At 46.1% G+C, this 6,000-nt stretch overlaps 1 non-coding gene across 1 annotated transcript; it reads left to right on the forward strand.

The window, feature by feature from the left end:
- Window positions 1–4,834: 4,834 nt before the first annotated feature.
- Window positions 4,835–4,941, forward strand: LOC120271282. Its single transcript, XR_005539900.1, has one exon. It is a non-coding gene; the product is annotated as a small nucleolar RNA R71 (small nucleolar RNA).
- The last annotated feature ends 1,059 nt before the right edge of the window (window positions 4,942–6,000 follow it).

Below are 6,000 nucleotides of genomic sequence, written 5' to 3' on the forward strand. Positions count from 1 at the left end.
GCTCACACAATCAAGTGCCAAAGCATTTTGGGCGTGCCCATGACAAAGTCTCAATTCTGCAAGTGACAAGACCATCTGCACCCATATACGAGGGGGTTCAGTGAAGCTCAATAAAACAAAATTAACTCGAGTATATATAAAAAATAGACAGTGAATACAACTCGAGATGAAAAATGAAAATAAACTCAGAAGGAGAATCCTTTCTGAGTGAACAAGTCTAAAATAAAATGCAAAATAAAGAAAATGCTGAAAAATAAAATCAAATGTCGGTGTCACGTTCTGTCGGCTCCTCTGCTACTGCTGGTGGTGGGGAAACATAAGGTGGATCCACCGGTGCTGGTATAGGAGATGGGGTTACAGGAGATGCCAAGGGGGGCTGAGGAGTCCTCGGTCGCAAGACAAATGAGGACGCGATGTCTCGCTCTAAGATCTGGTGTAATACGTCGAAACGTGCCATGAACTCTATGTACTGAGTGGCTTGCATAGCCCTAATCTCGGCAATCTCTGCTCGAACCTCAGCCACCTCTGTCTGTATCACTCCCACCGTACTCTCGAGCCTCTCGAAGTGATCATGGGCTCGAGATCGTGAAAACATACGTACGGGGGGAGCGTCCTCTGCCGCCGAAGGTGCCTCGGTCTTCATCGGTGCTAACTGAGGCTGGGGAGCAGGCTGGGAAGCCTCGGCATGATCACCCTCACCCTCAGCTATCTCTGGAGCTGGTAGCACCAACGCATAAACCCCAGTCCGAACTCTACGGACCATGCCCATCAATCTCAGTGTCTCTAAACTCAGGGGGGTAGGTATACTCATCTTCTCAGCCCCACGAATCGCATCCAAGAGACCCATCCCCAACACTAATCTCGTAATGTAGGGGCCCAAGAAGATCGCTCCCAGTCTAGCATAATGCCCCTGATGTATGATGTACTTTGCCATGATGTGTCCTAAGTGAATCGGTATGCGCTACACCATCGAGTACAAGTACAGAAGTTCATGTCGGCTCAAAACACCAGTGCTATCACCACGACCATTCACTGACCTACTCATGATGGCATGTAAATATCTGTATGCAGGTCGGGAAAGGCATGTGGCCTTAGACACCCCCGGCTCCTACTGACCCTGAACACATAGCACTCTGTAAGCTCTCTGCGGGGTCAAGGCTCCAGGATAATCAGTCGATAACTGAGAGTACTCCTCAGTGTCTGTGAATACCTCCTCATACAAGCCAAGTAGAACTGAAAACTGAGTAACGCTCAAGCTATGGTGGTGTCCAAATACTCTGAACTGACTGGCATCAATACTGTCAAAGCTCGAATAGGATCTATCGAAATCAAATGATGACAAGACCTCCAATGCGAGCTCTCGTATGGCTGGCTCTCTAATAGTCAATAACTGCCTCCAACCACCTACCGATATAAGATCCTCGACCTCATCTGCCAACTCGTCTCCTTGCTGCAGATCTCTCAGTATACTTGTATCAAGGAATCGAGTCTGCCAACTCATGTCCTCAGACTCGGAAGATGACTCATGCGGCCGCTTATCACCTTGCTTCTTTGACCGGGTTGCCATAATCTGTAAAATTTGAGAAGAAATCGGTCAAACAAGATGATAAAGCATTACTGCAGAATTCCACAAGGTCGTGCGGAATTTCCGCACGCCCATGTGGATCCACGAGGTGTGAAAAACCCACACGGCCGCGCCTTAAAAATCTAAAAATAAATCTTAAAACTACTTCTAACTTTGTTCTAAACATGACTAATCCCCCTAATTGAAGAAACAAAGAGTGTCTGACAGGATTCACAGAATTAAATCATGAATTGACGAAGAAATCAAGAAAACAGAAAAAGAGGGCTCACCGATGAGTTGAGATGAGAAACGTAAGATTCGGTCGGAAAACCTCGCAATAACTCCACCAAATTGACACAAGGAAGTCAGGGAATGATGTGAGGGCATTCTCAGAGGAATAGAGGATGTGAACAAGGAAAGAAATGACTCCTCTTTAAAAAGAAGTCGCGCCCCTTGGCGTTCTGCGCATCCACACAGGCGTGCGGAAATTACCCATGCCCGTGTGCCTCATTAAGAGAGCTCCACAGGGGCAGATGCATGCCCTTGTGCGCTCTCGAGAAACTCGCACAGTCTCTGAACACCCCTACACGGGCGTGCGGAAATTATGCACGCCCGTGCGCCAGACCAACAGGGGCAGATGCACGCCCTGTGACTGCTTTGGACATCCGAGAAAATCTCCTAAAGGTTTCGCACGCCCGTGCGGAAATTATGCACGGGCGTGGACATTCACAGTCTCAACTCACAGGGGCAAGCGCACGCCCCTGTGTCTTCTCGGGATGGCGAGAGCTCCTCTGCAAAGATTCGCACGGGCGTGCGGAAATTACCCACGCCCGTGTAGTTTTCACAAGGTCGCCCACAGGAGCGAGTTCACGCCCCTGTGCGCTCTCGGGATATTCGCATGGTCATTCACAGGGGCAGCCGCACGTCCCTGTGCCTTCTCTGGATGAGCTCGCAATACAAATACACGGACGTGCGAAAATTCCACACGCCCGTGCGTTTTCACTGGATGCCTTAGAAAAACCTGCAGGCTCTGCAGAAAGTTTCTGAACATGTTTAGACACTCAGAGCCTGCCCTAGTATGCAAGTTTTACCAGCGAAAAACATGGAATAAAGCTCAAACGACATAACTTCGCCAATTCCACATGAAAACACACGATGAATACTCAAAGCCCACCAGAAAATCTCAGCACAAGCATCTAAAAATCAAGACACCAACACTTAACAAATTATTCATGCAAACAAACTAAACTAGAAGATAAGAAAACAGTAAACACTTGGGTTGCTTCCCAAGAAGCGCTTGTTTAACGTCACTAAGCTTGACGTACCTTGTCTTACCTCATGGGGGTTCATAGATGAAGGTTGCCCTCTTACCCATGACTTGAAAGCATGATGTGCAAAGTCTCTTGAGGATAGAGGGTGAATTATCGGGCTTCGGACCACCTAGCGATGGTTCATCCAACTCCTTCGGTTTACAGACGTCTCCAATAGCCTTGGAGTGTTTCCGGTGGCGTCTCCTAGCCTTCTTCATTTTCCGGAGCACCTTCTTCAAGATCCCCGGGGTAGATGGTACTTCTTCCGTCAAACCAAGCATCATTACTTCTTCATAATCCTAATCTTGGTCGAACAAACCCTCGTATGGGTCCGGATTGAACATTTCCTGCATGTATTCATCAACAATCTCATCAGTAGTGTCTAGAAAGTATAAAGTATTATCGAAATCAAGAGAATGCCGCATGGCTTCAGCAAGGCGGTATGTGAGCTTGTCATCTCAAACCCTTAAAGTTAGCTCTCCGCCGTCCATGTCAATCAATGCCTTGGAAGTCCGCAAGAACGGTCTCCCAAGTATCAAAGGTACATCTGCATCCTCATCGACGTCTAGCACCACAAAGTCTATAGAAAATATATACTTGTCCACCTTGACAAGTACATCTTTGATGATACTCCTCGGATGTCTCACCGTTCGGTCAATCCAATTGCAAAGTCATCCGAGTGGGCCTAGGCTCACCCAAGCCTAACTTTCGAAAGAAGGTTTATGGAATGACGTTGATGCTTGCCCCTGAGTCCGCCAATGCCATTTCTTCAACCATATTGCCAATTCTACACGGAATGATGAAGCTTCTTGGGTGTTTCTTCTTGTTCGGCATGTTCCTTTGCAACACCGCCGAGCATGAAGCATCTAGAATCACTGAAGCACTCTCCTCCAACTTCCTCTTGTTGGTCAACAAGTCTTTCAAGAACTTCGCATACTTAGGCATTTGGGCCAATGCCTCAACAAAAGGAATATTGATGTGGAATTGCTTGAACAAACTCAAGAACATCTTGTACTGTTCATCCCCTTGGTCATTTTTCAATCTAGAGGGATAAGGGATTCTTGGCTTGAAAGGTGGGGGTGCCACTTCTTTCTCTTTGCTTGTTCCCTCTTCTACCTCTATAACCTTAGGTGCGTGTTCTTTTGGCTTCTCACTTGGAATCCTACCTTCACCGTCACGACCACTTCTCAAAGTGATCGCCTTCACATGCTCTCTAAGGTTGGTCTCTGTATTGCTCGGCAAGCTTCCATGTGGCCTTTCATAGAAAGACTTCACAATTTGCCCCACCTAATTTTCAAGGTTATGCAAAGAGGCGGTGTGGTTGCGAAGTGTAGCCTCAACTGATTCAAACCATGTATTTTCATATTGCACAAATCTAGTCAAGCGCTTCTCTAAGTAATTCATTCGGGTTTCCAAACCTGAGACTCTGTTTTCCACCTGAGGGGCTTGTTGTTGTTGTTGTTGGAAACCCGCTGGCCCCATGGCCTTTTGTGTACCCTAATTACTCCATAAGAAATTGGGATGATTCTTCCAACCCGGATTGTAGGTATTGCTATATGGGTTTCCTTGAGGTCTCATGCCATTACCTACAAAATCAACGTTCTCCACCGAAGAAACATCACCGATAGAGATCGGGCAATCGAAGGGAGCATGTCCTTCACCACACCCGGTGCAATTAGTCACGGCCGACACTCTATTTGAAGTTAGAAGATCTAACTTCTTACTCAAATTTTCCACTTGAGCCGCCAATGAAGTTACCGCATCTATTTCATGGAGACCGGCCACTTTTTTCTTCTCCCTAGCATTCCATTGGTAGTTGTTTAACCCTATTTCTTCAATTAACTGACGGGCCTCATCGGGGGTCTTGCTACCTAAGGTACCTCCTGCTGTCCCATCCAAGAGTTGCCTTGTACTCGGATTCAAACCATTATAAAAGGTCTGAACAATCATCCACTACGTGAATCCGTGTTGCGGGCACTTTCTCAGGAGCTCCTTGAAACTTTCCCATGTCTCGAATAGAGACTCCAATTCCAACTGAACGAAGGATAAGATCTCGTTCCTAAGCTTTACTGATTTTCCGGGAGGGAAATAACGCGCCAGAAAAGCTTCTACCATCTCCTCCCACGTGGTAATTAACGCTCTAGGTAATGAGTGTAGCCACTGCTTCGCTCTCCCCTTTAGGGAAAATGGGAAGGCTCGCAACTTGATTGCATCATCCATCACCCCGTTTATCTTCAGAATATCACACACCTCAAGAAAGCTCTCTATATGACTGTTTGGATCTTCATCGGCCAAACCATTGAATTGTGCGGATTGCTGCAACATGTGGATGAACGCAGGCTTCAGTTCAAAGTTCTGAGCTGTAATCGGGGGACGCACAATACTCGACTGTGTCCCCAACACTAAAGGTCGGGCATAATTGGATAATGTTCATTGTTGCTCATTCTCTTCTACCATGTTTTCAAATTCTTCCACATCCAAATCAGCTAAATTATTCTGTTTTTGCACAGGCTCTTTCCCTTTTCTTCTAAGAGTACGTTCAAGCTCAGGATCTCCTTCAATCAATATTGAGGGATTCCCTCGGGTCATAACCTGGAGCTGCACCCAAAAAGAAAGAAAAAGAAATCAGAACGATGATAGAATAAGAAGATATGAAATAAAATGTATGGTGAAATAGCTAAGAAAACAAAGTGCAAAGTATCTCTAAACGCCTACTCCCGGGCAACGGCGCCAAAAACTTGACAAGATCCCTTGCGTATATCCCGTAAGTACACGGGTTTCTAGAAGTAATAATCCCGGATGAGCGGGTATCGAATCCACAGGGAGTAGGGAATAAAAACACTTAATCCGCTTCTTAGATATGTGAAAGATCAGTAGTGATAAGTGTGACAATGATTCAATTCACAAAAGTAAAAGAAACAAGTAAGAGAGCACAAGTAAAGGAGGAGGTAAGGCAATCGATAAAGATGGGGTACTCGGATAATGCTCCGCCTAGGACAATGGTTTCAAGTGCAAGAACCCTCTATTATGCTTCCTAATCAATGCAATGGTGAGTCGTGGAAACCCTTAAATACATAATCTCAAATCTAAGGTCAACTATTCCTAACTCTATACATGTCCCGGAGG

The sequence above is a fragment of the Dioscorea cayenensis genome, chromosome 10 (genome assembly GCF_009730915.1).
Source record: "Dioscorea cayenensis subsp. rotundata cultivar TDr96_F1 chromosome 10, TDr96_F1_v2_PseudoChromosome.rev07_lg8_w22 25.fasta, whole genome shotgun sequence".
Classification (NCBI taxonomy): domain Eukaryota; kingdom Viridiplantae; phylum Streptophyta; class Magnoliopsida; order Dioscoreales; family Dioscoreaceae; genus Dioscorea; species Dioscorea cayenensis.